The sequence below is a fragment of the Struthio camelus genome, chromosome Z (genome assembly GCF_040807025.1).
Source record: "Struthio camelus isolate bStrCam1 chromosome Z, bStrCam1.hap1, whole genome shotgun sequence".
NCBI lineage: Eukaryota > Metazoa > Chordata > Aves > Struthioniformes > Struthionidae > Struthio > Struthio camelus.
In genome coordinates, this window is record NC_090982.1 from 20,356,177 (window position 1) to 20,375,441 (window position 19,265).

The 19,265-nt window shown below is 33.9% G+C and overlaps 1 protein-coding gene across 37 annotated transcripts in view; it reads right to left on the reverse strand.

The window, feature by feature from the left end:
- PTPRD (protein tyrosine phosphatase receptor type D) overlaps nucleotides 1-19,265 on the reverse strand; it is a 1,218,182-nt gene that overhangs the window by 761,307 nt on the left and 437,610 nt on the right. The window contains exon 6 of one of the 37 annotated variants that reach the window (XM_068927740.1): nucleotides 15,913-15,947. The exons of the other annotated variants lie outside the window; for them this stretch is intronic. The gene's annotated coding sequence lies outside the window, so the exon portion shown is untranslated. The remainder of the gene's footprint in view (nucleotides 1-15,912; nucleotides 15,948-19,265) is intronic. 37 annotated transcript variants of the gene reach the window in all.

Consider the following 19,265-nt stretch of genomic DNA (forward strand, 5'->3'; position numbering starts at 1 on the left):
AAGCTTATAGAAGGCAAAGACAAGGAGATAGCAATATAAATTATAATCTGCACACTATGAATTTTAGCTGATTTTTTAAATCTCTTTATAATTAATTTATTGTGAAGACCTACTAAATCTTATATTTTTCATCTTTGATAATTTAAAGACTATTCTTCCACAGCATGCTTCTATTATGACTATTGGAATTATTGATTCCAGCACATGGTATATGTATTGCTATAACATTTCTTCAGTATATTTAAATAAGATAGCTTTGAAATCTACTGCCTTCTTGCCAATGAATGAATGAATGAATGAAAGAACTAGCTAATTAATAAAATAGAAGATTCTCAAGCATTATATAGAAATAATCCAATTCTTCAGCTCGAGATGGATCAGAGAAACCAAACAGTTAATAATAATAATAAAAGTAGCATATTTCTCAGTATGGACAAACTACCTGAAGCTATATATAAAAATTTTAACGCTACAATTCCGTATCTTCACTTTTGATGAATGCTGGCAGCATTTGAATTTATGCTATCTTTGTTACCTTCTAACTATCTGTTATTATCAGCTGTTCTGTCCCTCTTGAAAATATGCAATATGTAAGATGAGTTGCTCCCTCTAGCATATGCTGTTTACATAAATGTAAAATAGAGAAAGAACTGGAGCCTGAATACTTATAGGTGCTCCCAAAAGGAGCAGGGCGCAGGACAGATCCTGCCAGCACTGCTGAAAAGCCCATCCTGTAATGGGTAAAAAGGGAATACTAAACTTCTTAACCAGAAACGGTAATATATGTATTCATTCATACATGATGCAACTCAAGGAATTCATATACGATTTCTAACTTCAGTACTCGCCTTGGAGTGGTGGAGAGTCATATTATAGATTCTGTCAGAAAAACTGGAATACAATTCAGGTTCAGGTCACAGCACAAGTTTTGTTATAATCAATATGGTTTTGAGAGAGAGAGAAGTAGAAAGAAAGGGAGAGAAAGACATATAGTAGTAAAGAATAAACCTAAAAAAAAGTTGTGTTAGGTTTGTCAAAATATCACAATTTTAGGGTACTTACCAATTATCCTGAGAAAAATGTTCTTATTCTGTTAAAATATATTAATTTCACTGATCAAACTCAGATTAACTGAGGAAAGGGAAATATTACCTTAGGAAGGATATAGGCAGTTGTTCGCCACATATATTTGGCATCTTTCATTCCTCATTACTTGAAATCCTCAAAGGTGAATGTTTATGCAACTATATTTGTTACGAGATTATGTCCCAAATGCATAAAAATAAACAAAATTAAATGAATAAATAATAATAAATAAATAAATTAATAAATAAATAATAAATTAAATTTTTCCTATTGACTTTAAAGGTCTATTAGTTCCTTTAAAGTTCTTTTGGAACAATAGCTGAGTTATACAGTAAGTAAGAGCAGATAGCTGTTTCCTCTGTAGAAAGAACAATGGAAAACTGATTTACAGTGGTTGGTTAGATCAATATTAAGATCTTCAAAAACTTGCATTTAACCACTTCCTGCTCCTTTTTGGAAATATTCCTTTGGAAACTGATTTCCTACTTTGTCATCCCTTTAATATAAAATTATCTCTAACACTGTCCTGTAGAATGCATAGGTGACTCAACCTCTTTGTATGCCTTTGATCAATCCCACTACCAGTGCAACTGATTTCAACCTAACATTATACTTTAATGAGCTATGAGACATTCCTAAAAGCATTGCTGCAACAAAGAGAGGGGAAAATATATCACAAGATCCCTTTCTATAGTTCACACAGAAAATTGGAGAGATGTAATGCTAAAGCAAATATAACAAGTGGAACAAATCATAGCTCTAATTCAATTTTCCCAAGATGTGTCTGGGGATCAATGGGCTTAACCTGACACTTTATTTACAACATACAGGAGAAACTTGCAGTGATCTGGAACTAAAACCACAGTACATCAAACTGTATATCAGTATTATTTCAAATGAGTTCTTTATCATGTACTACAGACCTAGGAAATAAATTTCCTCATTCGTGTTCAATAATATCTGCTGTGAACTTATCAAACAGCCAAAATACACATTTTAGAGCAAAGTAGACTAGTGTGTGACTATGCACACAGGTAAATATATAGTAAAACTGTTTTAGTGAAAGAATACCACATTGTCCCATACATTTTTGTCTATATGCTATTTACTCAATATTGTGAAGTCATAGCAGATATGAATGCTTTCTATTTGCAGCTTTTACCAAAAGCAGGTTCTCTGTTTTGACTTGATAATGCACCAATCAAAACATATATAACAAAGCTATAAGAAAGAAAGACTAAAACACACAATATCTTTTATGGTATCTACCTGCATTTTAAAGCTCCTGTAGCTAAGCAATTAAAAGGAAAAAAAAAATCAGCTATGCTTTCTTGATTAGAATGTGTAATTTGAAGTTTTCCTTATAGCACCTATGAAGGTTGCTTCTTAAAATCTTTGTGAAGCAATGAATATACGCATGGGAAGATAAAATTTTTCAGATTAGATATAACTTCATTAAAGAAAACAATCACCCTACCAGGCAGAATTCAAAAAATGGCATTCTAGGAATTATACTCTTTGCATAGGAATACAATAACTAAAATTAATTGCAAATTCAACAGAAATAAACATCTATTTGAACTAGAATATTCATTATTTTTTCTTTTTCATTGCCTATGATTTACTAATAGTAATAGTGCCAGTCAGTAATTTATGTCTATATGAACTGAAAAAGCAAATTTATTCTCTTGTGACAATAGCTAAAAGTATCCCCTTGCTACAGTAATTTAATTTATTTTACACATTTTTTCCCTCTCATATTACTTGTCATTAATATAATTCTGCTGAGTCTTAATTTAGTGAAGTACTTATATATATAAGCTATGGCAATGGACTATTCCAGGATTCAACATATACTATGGGGGGAAAAATACATGCTCATAGGAGCATATTAGTTCAAATAAAATAGGCTGTAACATGCATATAAAATATAAATGCAGTATCATAAGATCTGCCAGTTTGCTCCAGAAAGTTACTTTACTGAGCACTTTCATCACAAGTTAGGCAATTCGTTTTACTGAGGAAGAACTGGTCAATAAAAGAAAAAAAATGTATCCTTAATACGTGGCCAGATCACTAATTTACTCCTAGTGTGTTATGGGCCAGACTGAAGCTTCTTTTCAAAGACTTCTGCAGTCCCTGTCATAAACTACTCCAACAGCCATTTTTACCTTTTATTTTGTCGTAAATGAGAAGGTTTATTTCCTAGAAATATTTTCTGAACTACTAACCTCTATTTTTCTGTAGCTACAGCCAACAGGAATAGCATGAACCTAAAAGGCATCACCTGACAGTTAAAAAACCAAACCAAACCAAACCAAAAACAAAATACTTCACTGATTTCACTTGAACGGTTATTCCCAAAGTATATTTCAACTGACATTTTTGTCAATGTATTAGTTACTAGACATTATAGGTAATGTAAAATAATTGTAATTCTAAGGGGAAAAATCCCTATCATTTAATTTATATGCATTCTGAGCTAACATTTTTGAAGTGTTAGGAACATAAATATCTTTCTCTAAAATTTATAGAGGATGGTTTGAAATCCTCTAGATGTGTTTGAAAAATCTCAGCTAAAATAACTCTATAAACTGCCACAAATATCTCTTAAAACTCAGAAGAAGTTACAATTATGTATAATTTGAGGTATCTTTAAGTTTAAATAGTTCGCTAGCGGTAAGCTTTGTAACCACAAAGGAAGAAAGAGGGAAAGCAAACTTTCAGTGCCTTAATTAATATGATTATCCAGATGACTATTACTGCTAGACTATTCTTTATAATACACTTTGATTAATTATTTAATTTGGTTCTACAGGTTTCTTCTATTCCCTTAGTCTTTTATCAAATGTTGCCGATATAGCTAGGCAGGAGCATAACTCCTCTTGCTAGATATTTTTCAGTTCTCTTCATAACCTTATCAAATAATGCTGGTCTCGCTGAAATTATCAGGTAGGATACTTCAAAAAGCAAGTAATTTCACTATTTCTGACTTCATCTAAATGTTTGGAATTTTTCTGGAAAACCTCAGCACTATGAAAAATGCTTGATAGCTCGACAATATTATAAAATATTACTGTGTGTTTGTACTTCACTGGAGATTTTCAACAAATGCCTAAACTGCACGTAGAGCATTCATTGTAAGGACAAAAACATATTTTATTCCTTTTTAACAAGATACTACAACTAACAGCTGCAATGCAGTACTTATAAAAATCAAAGGTAATGACAAGTATGGGTCCACACTGCTGTCACTGAGCAGGTGATTGACCATTACTATAGAGCACTGGAACAAGGGCAGCAAAGAGGTAACTTATCTTGCCCTCAGCTCCCTGGCAGTCCCTTACAGTCATAAGTAAAATGAACCTAGAGTTTCAGAAAAAAAAAGTATATTTAAAAGCTTTTTTTTAAAGAGTTATTTCCTCTAACTAAACATAATAACATTTCAAATCTTGTTAGATAAGGTTGATAGCTCACTAATCTGGAAATTTTTAATTTGTTAGCAATCAGTGATAACCTGAATATATTCAATAAGGTCAAATAGACATGAATCAAACCCAGTAATATATACATTCAAAGTAGAAAGTATGAATGAATTGACTGTTGTGTATAATTTACATAGGAAGAGATAATCATGTTTAAAAAAAGTTTACTATATGACCAAAAAGCCCTGATTATGTAATTAAAAAAGAGAACACTCCAGAAGATAACTAACTCTGAAAGTATCAGCAGATTATCCGCAAGTATACCAATAAATTTAAGCTTAGTTTAGGATCTGCAATTTGCTTCTTCTCAGAAGTGATGGTAGAACTAACTAGCTATCAGTCTGCTTTCTTAAAGTACCTTGTTTTGCAAGTGATAAATGCTTTATCGAGACAGTACTTAAAAAAAAAAAAAAAATTACTTGTATGCCATTCATTGGCATGTTTCGTGGCATTCATTCTAACTATATTTGCTGTTTCTTTGTCTTAGAGGAAATCTGTTTAAGATTTAATTTTGTTTTAGACTTAAACTTCCAATTGCCAATAAAGCAATAGAACTTGGTAAAAAGGATCATTTTAGTTAGTTTCCCAGTAGGGAATCACAGATCCCCAAAGGATCGAAGGTTTCAGTACCTTCATTATCTAAATTGGGAATTTTCATTAACCATCACCTTAAGGATTCCTCCAGTAAGGCACCTGCTGAGGTAAGAATACAAAAGTTTCATAAAGCTCTTGTTCTGTTACTCTTCAGTGGGCTTTGAAATCACTCTGCTTCTGGGCGTCATTTTGCTCACCCAGGGAACACCACAGAGCCTGGGTGCATGCACAGTGAGGCTGTCATGTAGCTTGTCCTCTGAAGCACCGGCCTATTCTGTACAAAATAAATGCTTAGAATATTATACTAAATCTCTGACTAGTGAACTGATGACTTGAAAGCCTGAATCTTTGGTAGAGAACTGAAAGGACCTCCAGATAGCACACAGTTTTCTGTCTCATAAATTTCAGTGCAGATTTTCAGCAATGCATGAGCAATTTTTGTTGAAACTTTGGAAGAAATATAATGCAAATTTTAACTTGCCAAAAAATTTAGCAAAAGAATAAGTCAATTAAAATGTGAGAATTTTAAACTGAAAGAAAATCTAATGATAGCACTAAGCTACATACAGCATATTATTCACAGCTATAAAATGCTTTTAATTAACTGTGCTTGCATGCACTTTTTTATTTTTGCTTACATTTCAGTATGTTTCATGAAAAATAAAAATAAAAAACTAATTGAACAAACTCTTTTCTTCTTAAAATACCTTATTAGTACATTAGTATTTCAAAGTTCACACACTATCTTAAGAAGGAGAAAGAGTGGTCAAGCACATAGGCTCTTCTGGCACACAGTGTGCTGTGTTCCATCACCTATAAATATCATCTGTATTTACTAGATATCTGAGGGTGAATAATAATAACTCTATACCCTAGAACTCGTTGAGACACACAGTTTCTGCCAGTCTTCATGCACATGTAAAAAAGTAATTTATAACAGAGTCTACCCTAACATCTCCCAACACAGTTCAACAGTGACAAAAAATGCCAGCTCTTTCTCTACAAACTAACACTTCTTCCAGCATAACATCGATCAAGGCAGGAAGGCACAGTCATCTAGGGAGTCAATACAGCAAAAGAGATAAAACAACCAGTGCAAACGAGGACATCCCTATGATACAGATACACAGAATTAAGAAATCACAAGATCACTTGTGAAATGCAACATGTTAACTTCAAAGTCAACCCTTGAATAGGAGGTCATTGTTCCTGTAAAAGTCGATGTACATTTCTTTTTATTTCCTTACACGTCTTTTAATAAATTTTAAATTAGGGAAACTTTAGAGAGATGATATGAAATAATAGATGTTCTGACAGACCTATGTCTGATTTTAAGATGTGGATTACTTTTATATTTTAAATAAATCTGCAGTTATATGGGTATAGTTTCATGAGAACTCTTTTTCAAGCTAAAATGCTGGAAAGCCTGTAAATTCAGTGGTGCACAAAACTGAACAGATCAGCTTGTAACATATATGTTACATGGAAATTTTATTTTTTCATCTTTTCTCTCCTAAGCAACACCAAACATCTGGCCTAGAGTCTTTGACAATGATAACTAACAAAATCTATGGAGCTTCCACAGGTGGCCATATGGCATCTTCTTGATTATCATATGTAACTGTTTAAGTGTATGATCAGGACATTGAATTCAAAAAATATAAGATTTTTATGTTACTTCAACAAGTCTCTAGAGATATATTTTCTCATTTGTAATTATCTCATCTTATATTTGGGTGGAGTAGATAGCAGTCATTGATAAATGATTTTAAGCTACCGTAGATAAAACAATTTTATATATTAGAGCTGAGATTAAATTTAGGAACTGAGTCCCAAACAGTCATTGATATAGACAAGCTACATTTAAATCCCTACAGGCAAGTTTTTGCTCCCTGTAGTGTCATCTTTTTCAGTTCAAGGATAATACAATATTAAGGAGTATTTAGGGGAAATTGCAGATCTCCATGAGATCTGTTCTTCATTTTCTTAGGTATTTATTATCTGTAACATCTACCTCTTAAAGTGAATGATTCTGATGAATTCAGCTTTTATTATAGGCATTTTTGAATGCCTAGAGCCAGAGTCATAAATGTGCAGTATAGTGACTCTTAAAAGATAATAGGCATTTTGTTTCTTGGAGAAAATATAACTTGAAGAGGGCACAGTTTAAAAATTTCCTTTTTTCCTTTTGCTTGTAAGCTTGATCATAGCAGTACAACTTGGAATATTTCCTTGGAAAAATAAAATATATATTGCTTTCTGTTGAATCATGCAGTACTATACATGAAAGAGAGCTTTTTTCAATGTTCTTCTTTTTTTTTTTTTTTTTTTTAGCAGTGGTTGGTTGCTTCAGTCTTACTACCATCTTTGCATGTTTTTTATAAATATGGGAAAAAATCAGTCCAGAGATATGTCAGGTTTTGTTAACACAGCCTTAATAATAGCTCCCCAATTGTTTGGGCCAATATTTATTTCTCTAGTTTGCAAATCTAGTGTTGTCATGCCTAACTGGTGAGTGAGGGTTTACCTGAGTAATAATTGCAATTATTGTTCATCAAGTGGAAAGAACATACCATTGGATAAAGATACCTACAAATCAGAAGTATGTATCTTTCTGTGCAAAACAAGACCAAACTTCATAACATTAGGCTCAAGAGTCAGACCTTCTTGTCTCTGCAGAAAACAAAATTAATTTCCACATAAAGTCATTTATAAATTACTCAGGAAATCACAGTTTCTGCCAACAAATCTGGCTCTTTGCTATGCTTGCTACAAATTGTAACACTATATAATTCTTAATGAATAAAGCAAAGCAATATGAAGAGAAGAAAAAAAATGCATAACTACTCAGGTGATTTTTTAATTTATCTGTTTATTTTTGCTATTGAAACTGTCTATCTGCAGATACACCTAGTACCTAAACAAATCGGCTTGCCATCGAACAGGAGCAACCCCCTCCCCACCACATGCAAGCAAAATCCCTTCCATATCCTTTGGATAACTGATATATTATTTTCAAAACATGCACCTCCTAAACTGTTTTCTTCGGGGTTCCCTGAACAGATGTTTAGTTTTTTGGTGATTTTTATGGGACATAGAAGCAGCCAGTACCTTAGAGCAGTAATTACAATTTGTGCGCATATGGAGGTATGCCTCTATAAAGGGTTACAAAACAGGCAGACTTCTTTCACTAATTAAAAGGACTGAATTGACAGCTGTTTTTAGGAGCTCTCCAGAGGCCTGAGATTAAGTCATAACACTAGTTAGCAAATTGTGAGGAAGCAAGCGATCTCCCCTTTGTACACCTGGCAAGTTTCAAAGCTCACCGTAATTTCAAAATGTCGCATCTGAAATCTGAACCCAACTTCTAGTCACTTATGAGGTTCAGAGACCTCATCAGGTAGATCAGCTTACCTTGCATGTGCTGCCCACTTAACTGTAGGTACGCCTATATATAAATGCATGCATGAGTATGTGCACACCTACACAATATATATGAAAATGTTATGCGTTTGTGTGAAACAAACCTCGGAAACTAAACCCTTATTAGTGCTAAGCTCATGCAAAACCTGGAAACTGTTCATTTTCTCAGTAGGTAGACAAAGAATAATGACACATTTAAGGCTGCACATTTGAACAAAATAAGTTAATATATGTATTGATTTACAGAAAGGATTTATTTATTGATAGTGAAAAAGCGACAGCAGTGACACTGGAAATCCAATATCAATACCAATATCTATTTTTTCTTGTTACTTTTTTTTTCCCTCAAAACAGTATTTACAATGGAAATGAGAAGACAGGGGAGAAACAGATGAGAAGTCCTATTTAACCTTAACTGCCATGGTCTTTTAGCAACAAGGATAATGCAAGTGGTGAGAAGAGCAGCTATTAAAATATGTCAGAGGTCCTTTGACTTTAGGGGAAGCATGTCAGTTTGTACCAAAAGAGGATCAGATCTGGTCATTTTACAGTTTTATACTGTCTTTGATTTCACAGGCTCTTCCAGTGCTTTGCAAACTCTGAAATGGTACTTATGAGTACCACTCTTTCGCGGTGAAACATGGATTAGTGTTAAAATTTCCATTTTACACTGACAAAGTGGAGAAGGCTTGAAAAAAGAAGGAGGCTTTTCCATGCATAACTATTGCATACTTAGGTAAAGAACAGTCAAATTAGATTACATGGTCCAATATGTTCCTCTTCATGTATCACGAAAGCATGTATATTGTGCAGACATAAGGCAATCTAAATTGTCATTATTTTCACTATCATACACTTCATATCAAATACAAAAATTGTAGTGTTAATCTTGATAGACAGAATACTACTCCATTAGATGTATTTATGCTCCTGGGACTCTTGTTTTAAATAACAACTTCAGTGGAAACTTACTTAGTTATTGGTTACTGTATGACCAATGATCAAATTACCAGGTAACAACCACCTGTGTTAATTAAAACTCATCAAAATAAGTAGAAGCAGTACTTTTTTAAAGGCAATTGATTTGGCTTTGGAAGTTTTCACCAGATAGGAAGCAGAATCCAAATAAAAAGGACTGAAATCAGTGAAAAGCAAGGGAACATTTCTATTTTACCAGCAAAACTGGCTATGTGCTATCAAACTATGTAAAATTATCTGGTAAAAGAGCTAAAAGCCTATTTATTCTATCTTGGCCTCTATGTGCAATATTAAAACATGAGAATAAAGCTAATCAGCTGAATTCTGACTGAATTTTGTGTGAAATCAATAATAGTCCACTGTTTAGGTTTTCTTTTTGAGTACCTAAGCTTTTATCTGGCATACATCATTACATCATTTCTTTTTATAGATACAGAATAAAGGAGTTAGACAAGTCAGCAGGTGCATAAAAAGGCCCAAAAGATGATCAGTTTCCTTTGGATTTTCTCTGTTCACTCTAATCCACAATATTTAAACATTGCAAGTATCTCTACATTCCAAAGAAAATAATGATAAACTAAAGAAGCACCTTACAGTTGTAATTACAAGAGAGCAAGACCTCCAGTAACAGTTTGCCTCACATATCTTCCAACAAAGCGTGCTGAGGAGACTCTTTTTTTTACTAGTGTTTTAATCACTCTACCTGAGAGGAGATCACTCTGAGAGGCAGTGAGATTTTACTTTTTCTTCTTCTTACATCTTCCAGCTCCTTGAAGGAAACTAATGTTTTTAGTGTTATCCCTTTGCAACAGGAAACTCATTGTAATTACAGGAAGCTGCATGTCAAGTTTAGCAATTACTTTAATTAAGAAGGTCACCAGAAGGTTGATTTTTTTTGCATTATTGACTGTACGACTGAAGATAACTGGTTTATGATAACCAGCAGAGGGAGACCACTGAAAGGAGGTTAGCTGTACAGAGATACAGGTACAGTGCAATAACTGAGGTTTGTAATTTTCAATGAAGATAGCTTACATTCATGCCTATGTGCTGTTATTATCATTCTGCACCTTAGCAAAGACGTCACCTTGAGCTTTCTTCCTGATGATTACCTGTTTGCTCTCCGTGACAACTGACAAGCTTGACAAGTTCATTATAGTGCCAAATTTATAATTTCCAGAAGACCGTACGCCATAGCAGCTGGATAACAGTAAAGCAGTGGCACACATTTTAGCACAACTCTTGTCTTAAGCCAGCCGCTGGCCAGTTACAGAGTCTTTCACCAGTCATGGAGAAAAATAATATAACAGAACACAAGGAGTAGTAGGGCTTGATTAACATCTCTTTCACAATTTTTAGCTTCATCTAGCTTAACGGGTTTATTCTCAAATTATACCATTCAAGTGAGGTCAAAAAAACGTTATCCTAAAGGTGGGCCCCAGCTCTCCTTCCTAACAGATACTGTCTTCTAAACAGAAGAATGTAAAAAAAGAAAAAAAATCACTACGTGCACACTGATAAACATAGTACTTATTCTCCAGTGGAGGCAACATTATGTTGTGTTGCATGTACTTGGTCAATGAACTTTGGACAATAGTCTAAGTTAGAATTCATAAATGCACTCTCCTTTGAAAACACTGTAAGTAATTTCACCAACTCTACATAGTCCATATTTTTAAGTTTCTACAAGACACTCTTCTTTGATGCAGCTATGCCAAGAGGGCTTAGGATCTAAGGGAAAGATAATTTATGGGACAAACAAACCAGAAAGTACTGCTTGATTCTTTTCTTCTTGTCCTATTTTCTCTAATGTACTATTTTAACACTCTGTAGTGTACTTTTTAACATTAATCTGACCCTGAGATTTCAAAGTTTCCTGAAAAGTAAAACAGGGGTATACTTGAGGTCCAGGATTAAAATGTTGACATGTTCAGTGCAATATGATATGCAATTGCATCCTTTTAATCAAAAAAAGAAAGTAAGCAATATTTTAAGGGAATTGAAAATATGTGATTAACATGAAATTGTCATCAGTGGAATTTATCCACCAGACAGTACAAGAAGCCTAGCTATGGAAAAGCAAACAAAACAAGTAGTAAAGCAGATCATCAAGAATGGAATCAAAGAAATTTCCCACTAGCTGTATTCACAAATACAAATTTATTAATGGTATGTTTGCTAGCTAACCTTACATATGCAGAAGTATGCATACTTGGAAAGACCATGGCTAAAAAATAAAAAAAATAAGCACTGAAAATGTTCAGGGATAGATAAATAAAGATATCCCTAGGAATTATTACATTTTTTTTAACGACCTTCTTTACATATGCCTTTGATTTGTTTTTATAAAGCACCCTCCAATTAATCTTAGCCCCTGTTTTCTTGCCAGAGTTATAGACTGGGGAACTTGAAAGCAACCTTGACTACAGGGTCATGTCTTTGTCTATTTAATGACAGACAAGATACAATTATGGAAAATCAAGCAAATGTTGGAGATCGAAAAGGAGGCAAGAGGATAAAGAGGCACAACAAGTCGCAAAGATTACTATTTTAGAACATTAATATTCATAACCATAAGGACATGTTTCATAAGAATACAGGCCAAGTCTGATCTGCAAGATACAGATGGAGTATTCCATTTTTTTTAGTCATTCCCTTTGATTCTAACGACATGTGTTAGTAAGGGCAGAGGTGGTTGACTTTAATGCTGCCGAGTCCAGAATATAGATACTTAAAATGACAGAAAGTGTCTCTGCTTTTTAGGTTAATGGGAACATAACAGACCTCAATAAACCTGTTTTCCCCTCCTTCCCATCAGCAAAGGCCAAGCTCACCAATGCAACACACGAACAGAGTATTTACCAAGTTAGCAGGAGCTTGACTTAACCAAGGTCAGATAGGCTAAAGCTGCCTCTCTTGTGCCAAGAAGTAGCTAAAATATTTAGCATTCTAAAATGTTTAGAGTTTTTTTTTTTTCTTTAAATGCTTGACTCTGCTCTGTAGGTAAACCCATAGGTTATTAAGCCATTGAAATGTGATCTATTTTTGTATATCTAATGTGCACTCTATTTAAAAGAGTATTTTATCAATTTTTTCATTTTGATTTTTTAATTTAAATATTGAATATTGTAGCTATGTAACCCTAATTCCTAGAATACATCTATTTAACAAAAGGAAGGTGTGACTGCAGCCTGTTCATGATGGCCCTGTGCAAGCTTCATCTACCTAATTAAGGTAGATCAACTACAGCTTTAGCACAGTGTAGAACCACTGCCCAGTCTGGATGCTTGAGGCTGCTGAAATATAGTGATTTTGTCATTGCAACGTTCCTGCTACTTCTCTCTGTTCTAGGGGGATGAACCATGCACAGCAATGCTGCAGTAACATCTCTATTTCACTTTGAAGGCTCACACCTAGTCTAGAACTGCCAGAGGGAAGACTGGGGACCAAACATATGCGTGGGATTTGTTGCCGATGTGAAGTGCTAACAGCTGCCCCTCCATCAGTAAAGGGACAGCAGCCTGTCTCATCATTGAAAAGCATGGCAATACATGCAAAAAGACCAGCCCACGGACCAGCATAGCCTTGTAGCAGCCTCCAAGACACTGGTAGAAGTTAGAGCTTAAAACTGCTTCCTTCAGAAAAACAGCCCTTTCTTCATGACTGAAACTCCCTTAGCTATTATTCTTCCACAGACAATGGAGCCACGTATACATGGCTGGCATGGAGCCAGCGGCTGGAGGTCATTTGTTGTATTTGGTTCTGCCCAGAGAAGAAATAACTTCAGCGCTATAAAGATGTAGATGTGGCTGGGGTCTAAAAATGAGGTAACCATTTTAACTGATAAGTGAAATAATTACAGCAGAGTTAAGAAGATGTTTCTCTGAAAACTGGTTCTGATATTACCAATGCAAATGGTAAGGAAAGAGGGATTCTGTTTCATTAGCAGAAGGCTTATTTTACTCTGAACTGAAACAAAGCAAAAATATTTTACAATAAAAAGTGAATGAGTCTTCACGCTAAGGAAGGCAGTTACCCAGTGTATGTTTAAGTGTATATATTTACACATATTCATGTACATATATATGTACATTCATAAAATACATATATGAACTATTAAAACCATTCCTAAAATAATCTTTAAGCCTTTCAAATTATCCTAATTTACTCTGCAGAACTGGCCTCGAGGTATTTTTCTCTTTCCATCAGCTTTTTCATCAAGCTTTATTTCTCATACTCTGGAAGACTACTGAAGGAGATACTGAAATACCATATGTTCAAGAAGATCCTCCCTGTATACTCCCACTACAATTTCTCCATGGTTTTAGTTACTCTCTGAAGTTTAGACATTTTCCTTGTGGCTTTCATTCTACAAAACTTCATACTACTCTATAAGCAGTAGAAGAGAAAGAATACCTGAGTACTGAGGCAGATAAATGAGAATATTATAGGAAAGTCTGAAAGATGCAGAAAGAGTTAAAACATGGTAGTTTATAAAGCATCAGCAAGTTACAGCAGTTAGTTAGAAATTACTTAGAATTACAAGCAAGCACTTATGAAATGAATGACTCATGAACAGGCAAAGGTGGGATGTGAGCGAGACTTACAATTTGGAGGGGGTATAGTAAGGAAAGCTTATAAAACTAGTAGATCTAAAAAAAATCTTTCACAATGAACTTAAAAAAAATTTTTTTTTAATAGCTGATTCACCTATGTAATCCTCTGCTTTCAGAATAACAAAATACAAACCATAAAGTCCTGAAATTTTTTCTGAGTGTATTTCTTGCAGTAGTTCCAAAAGGTTTCATCTGCAGGAACACCCTTTACGACTGCATTGTGTTTTCTCTCTTTTCTCTTGCAAGCATAAATAAAGTTTAGGTGACTTCTACTGATAAACGTTTCTGAACTCATCAACCCTTTCTCACTGCAAAATCTCTGACCTTTTATATCTTATGCCTTCTTTTTTTTGGTACTATGCAATCCTGTTTTTATTTCATACTTAATTACTTCATATTTGACTGTGCATTACCCTTCCTGTCACAAAATGAGAACACATTTTATAATCTGTTCTGTTTTTATCTCCTTTTTCTTCATTTTTGATACCAGGACTAGAAGATCTGCTATAAAAATATTGTTCACAAATTCACTGAAATGAGCTAGCAAGAGAAGAGATGGATTCTCCTTCTCTTGAATTCTTCAGACCAACATTATATGAATTTCTGAAAGGAATTCATTTATTCAAAAAAAGTTAATGGGGAATTAAAAGAACTATGCTGTTGCTATATAGAACATTCAGATTAACTGATAAAATGACTTAAACGACCTATTATGACCTAATTAAAGTTAAGTAATCTTACATTGCAAAGTTTTAATTTTTTTTATTGAAGATGTCTATTTATGCTGAGGATGACTTTTCAGTGTATCTTTTAATCATAGTTATCCTTATATGTATAAATGCATATATCTATACATTTCATAGTTTAAAATTTCATATCTCAAAGAAAAAATAAAAAATAAATACAATATTTTTCATTTTGCATTTCTGACACAAAGGAGGTCATAGAAGCAAGGCCTCTGCTTGCTAAGAACCATGTTTCCTCTGCTCCTTGAAAACTAAGGAACAATTAAAGTTGCAGCAGTTAAAAATTTTCCATTAATTAGAGTTGGAAGCAAGCACCCATGAAATACAGGTGATAACCATAAATCAGAACAATTAGTCTGTCTAGAAAAGCAACATGATCAAATCAGAAACTCTCTACCAGCTGTTCATTTAATCTTAGGTTGCAGTCTCTTTCTGTTCTGAGGAGACAAATCTGTATGGGATGAAGCTGAAACGTAACAAGCATGTATCCCTCAAGGTTACTCCTTGGAAGAGGCACAGACTGAGTTCCCACTCCTGCTAAGATTTTTGCATATAAACACCTTTAAAATTGTGAGCATTTTCAAAGAAGCAGGGCACGTGAATAAAATTAAGACATATTCAGTGAAATAAGTTAATACAATCACACTTTATAAATTAATTTAAATGTATATCACTGTTCAATGCTATGCTGAAATATAATGTAATCATTAGAAAGAATCATAAGTGAAAGTGAGAAGTGAAAGTAAAGAGTAGTATCATATTAATAATCACAATCATAATAATGAAAATGAGACCTTGTGTGGATTCTCAAGACTCCTACAGTGCCATTCAGAGAAACATAAATATGAAAGGATGAAATTAGAGAAGCAAAAGGACATATGTCATTAATATCTTTACCCTAACTGCTATGCCTATGATGGAAGAACAATTAGTGATGTGGCAAAGATTTTGTTAGCCCAGATATTTTAGTAAATATCAGCTCACCTTTCATTCAAAATCAATTCATTTTTTGTAGGTCTCTGTAAAAAATAATAATAAAAAATAATAAAAATAACAAATTAAATAAAATCTTCAAAGAATACCTCAAATATTTCTTTTTTACCAACAAAAATTGCAGAGACAAATAGGAATTTCTCACAAAGAAATGACTTAGCCATAGGGCCTTTGAAAAGTATATTTATCCGTGTAAGGAAAAAAAAAAAAAACACAGCTCAACCATATTTGGAAAATGATATTACTAATTATTGACATGCCCACTTTTCTAGCTCCAATCTCACTGAAATCTGTGGGTTTCAAAACAATGAGCGTGAGACGCAACAGCCCACACGCTATTGCTATCACAACTCACTCATTAATGCTTTCTCTTCCCTCTCCTCCTTTGAAAAAGAATAATAATAAAACGGAAAACTTCTGTTACATGCAAGAAAACAGGCAGGATACTGCAAGCCACCATAGATTAGAAGTCCTCTGAAATAAAACAATAAATGTGTAATAGTAAGTAATTATTTTTTCCTTTCAGCAAAATTCGGCAAGACTGCAACTGTACTGCAGAATAACCATTGGCTGGTGCACTGAAAGATTATTAGTCAAGGTGACTAGGATCAGTTCAAAATCCAAACTGAAAGGTGTAAAAGTAAATCAGAGAATTCTAGGTGGGAAAAACTGCACTCTATATTTCACTTAAATTATTTAAGATCAACAAAAGTTGTAAATATATAAAAATGACAGGACTGTTTGGAAATAAATGTAGGAAAAGCTTTGAGAAAACTTTTGATGTAACAACCCTTAGTATCTTTACTCTTGAAAAAAGGTGGGATAAAATCAAAGGCAGAAACACACCTAATTCCCTTCTACCACCATTTTCCAGTCTTGAAAGATAAAGAAAACAATGGAAATAATCCTCAGAGTTTTTAGATTCACAGGATCAGCTAATTCTTTCATTTACTTCTATTCAAACATTGCAGTATGCCAAGTTATTGCTACTAAAGCTGGGATTAGAATCTGACCCCAATTGAATAAAATCTGAAAATAATTTATCAGAAGAAGACAAATACTCATGCATGCTTCAGCTAGAAAACACCAGTATAAATGCTGGTTCAGGGAAGTTGAGAGTAAATTTACTCCAGCCATGGTTTATTGTATATCTGTTTCATTTACTAGAATATCATTCCATGTCAGGTATGCTTTACAAGTATGCTGGTCAAAAGTAAAAGTATTTCAGTTGGTGGCATCACTTCAAAATCACAGTTATTATATGGAATCTGCCAATTCAGGGAACTAGAAAAGGAAAAAAAAAGTATTCCAGAATATATATGTATGCATGTATATGCACACATACATAATGCTGCTACTTTTTCTCCTCCAAATCTGTTTGAACATTTCTTTTTTATGGTACAGGAAGCCCTTTGTAAAGAGCTGGAAATCCATCTTATGTACTCAGCTGTATCTTAGGTCAAGTACTGCTCAGTAAACATTCATAGAATTGCACATGACAGGTAATATTTCATAATGGCTTCTTCAGTCGTAGGCTGCCCATTCTTTAGTGCTGAACTACTATAACTGAATTAGTATTCAGCTGAATTTAGAAATGTGTAATTACCCTTTTTACATGAAAATTAATTTAATTATGTGGGGAGCTGAGCAGAGGAGCCAAGGGTTGGAAGTTCGTGCTTTAAATTGAAGACAAAAATATTATTAGAGGTTATGCACGGAAAAAGAAATATATCCCTGTATTTTAAATCACAATACTAGCATGTACTTCCGTATTAGTATTTAATAATTGTAGAGATAAATAATGACATCAGTCTGCTCAGTAGTTGATTGATTGTTGTGCAATACAATAGCAACTCTCTACACATTGCAATCAGAGGCACAAAGTGATATAATTTAGTCCAGGAAACCTCATGATGTGTTTTTACTTTCAGGAGGAGGAAACACAACAAAATCTGAAGGCTGCAGCTTGCATAGCACGTGGTAACACAATAAACTTGATTCTCTGCTGCAACTGCACCTTGTACAGCCATATACCCCACTGAAAACTGAGGTATAAAATGCTGCCAAATCAGAACTGCAGCCTTTTGCACCTATTTTGTAAAATAAATTACTACATTATATACAATGGTGTAAAATCAAGTCCATGATTATTTCTCTTTGCAGGATAGTATTGTCAGAGATGAGCAATTACTCTGAGTATAGTTCCAGGATAAGTTTTCTTCAGGGGAGAAGCCAATTTAAGAAGCTCCTTTTCAACTCCTGTGAAATGGGGCCGACCTTCTGAATTTCACTGAATTGATTGTTTTCAGGGTAGTGCTTCATAGCTATCCCCATGACATAAATGTAATAAAGCTTAAGAAGAAGAACTGTATTACTGGCTTTTACCCTGATCATTTCAGCTATCTACTTTACAGCACATTCCACATAAAACTGCTTTAGCACAACGAAGGGAGCAGCAAACTGAGATATGAAGTTGGAAACTAGTAAGCTGTAGCAGAAGGAGGAACTTTTACACTGGCTCCCTCACCAAAATTTATTCTTTGCTCAGCTGCAACATGACTGAAATAGTCCTACTAGAATCAATGGAAAAGCTTGGATAAGTAACTGCCCTTATGAATTAGGATCTCATATTTTACCTTGCAAAATCCTTTAGGTACTTTCAGATGTCAACCTGAGCAAAACGTCAGTATATAGAGCTGAAGAATCTACAGCTAATGTAATAATCTTGCTGCACAAAGGAGATGTACCAAAGGCCCTGAAATAGGATAGTGCAAGTCCATCACACTCACCATGAAATATCAAGGATGATGTGATGTAAAATTTGCAAATAAGGAGGTAGTGGAAAAAAAGCTGATTCTTAATGTTCATAAGATCTTATTGCTTTTCTAACTTTACCCAAACAGCTCGGGAATATGACTTTCCTTATTTGCAAGTTTTCAGTCTACTGCAGGCTAGACATCATAGTACAAATACAGAGGATAAATTTCAAGATTCATAATGAGTGCAATCAACAACTTTGGTTAAGTCTATAATCTGATGGACAGAAATCAGATAAAGCTTTAATCAAACAGCTTCTCACATCGTGATCTAAAGCTTTGTAGCCTAGAAACTATCGGGGAAAAAAGCACTTCCATTGAAGAGAATATTAAATGAGAGGGGAACTTTAAAAAAACAGAAGCCTTACCAAACATTTCTTTCCCTTTACATTTTCATCAACCAGTTTACCTGGTATTTTTCTATCATAGCTCTTGATTCCATTAGTATAAATTCTATAATCTTCTTATAAAATAGGATAGTTTGATCACTTACAAAGGTCCTGGGTCAGACAATCTATCAAACAAACA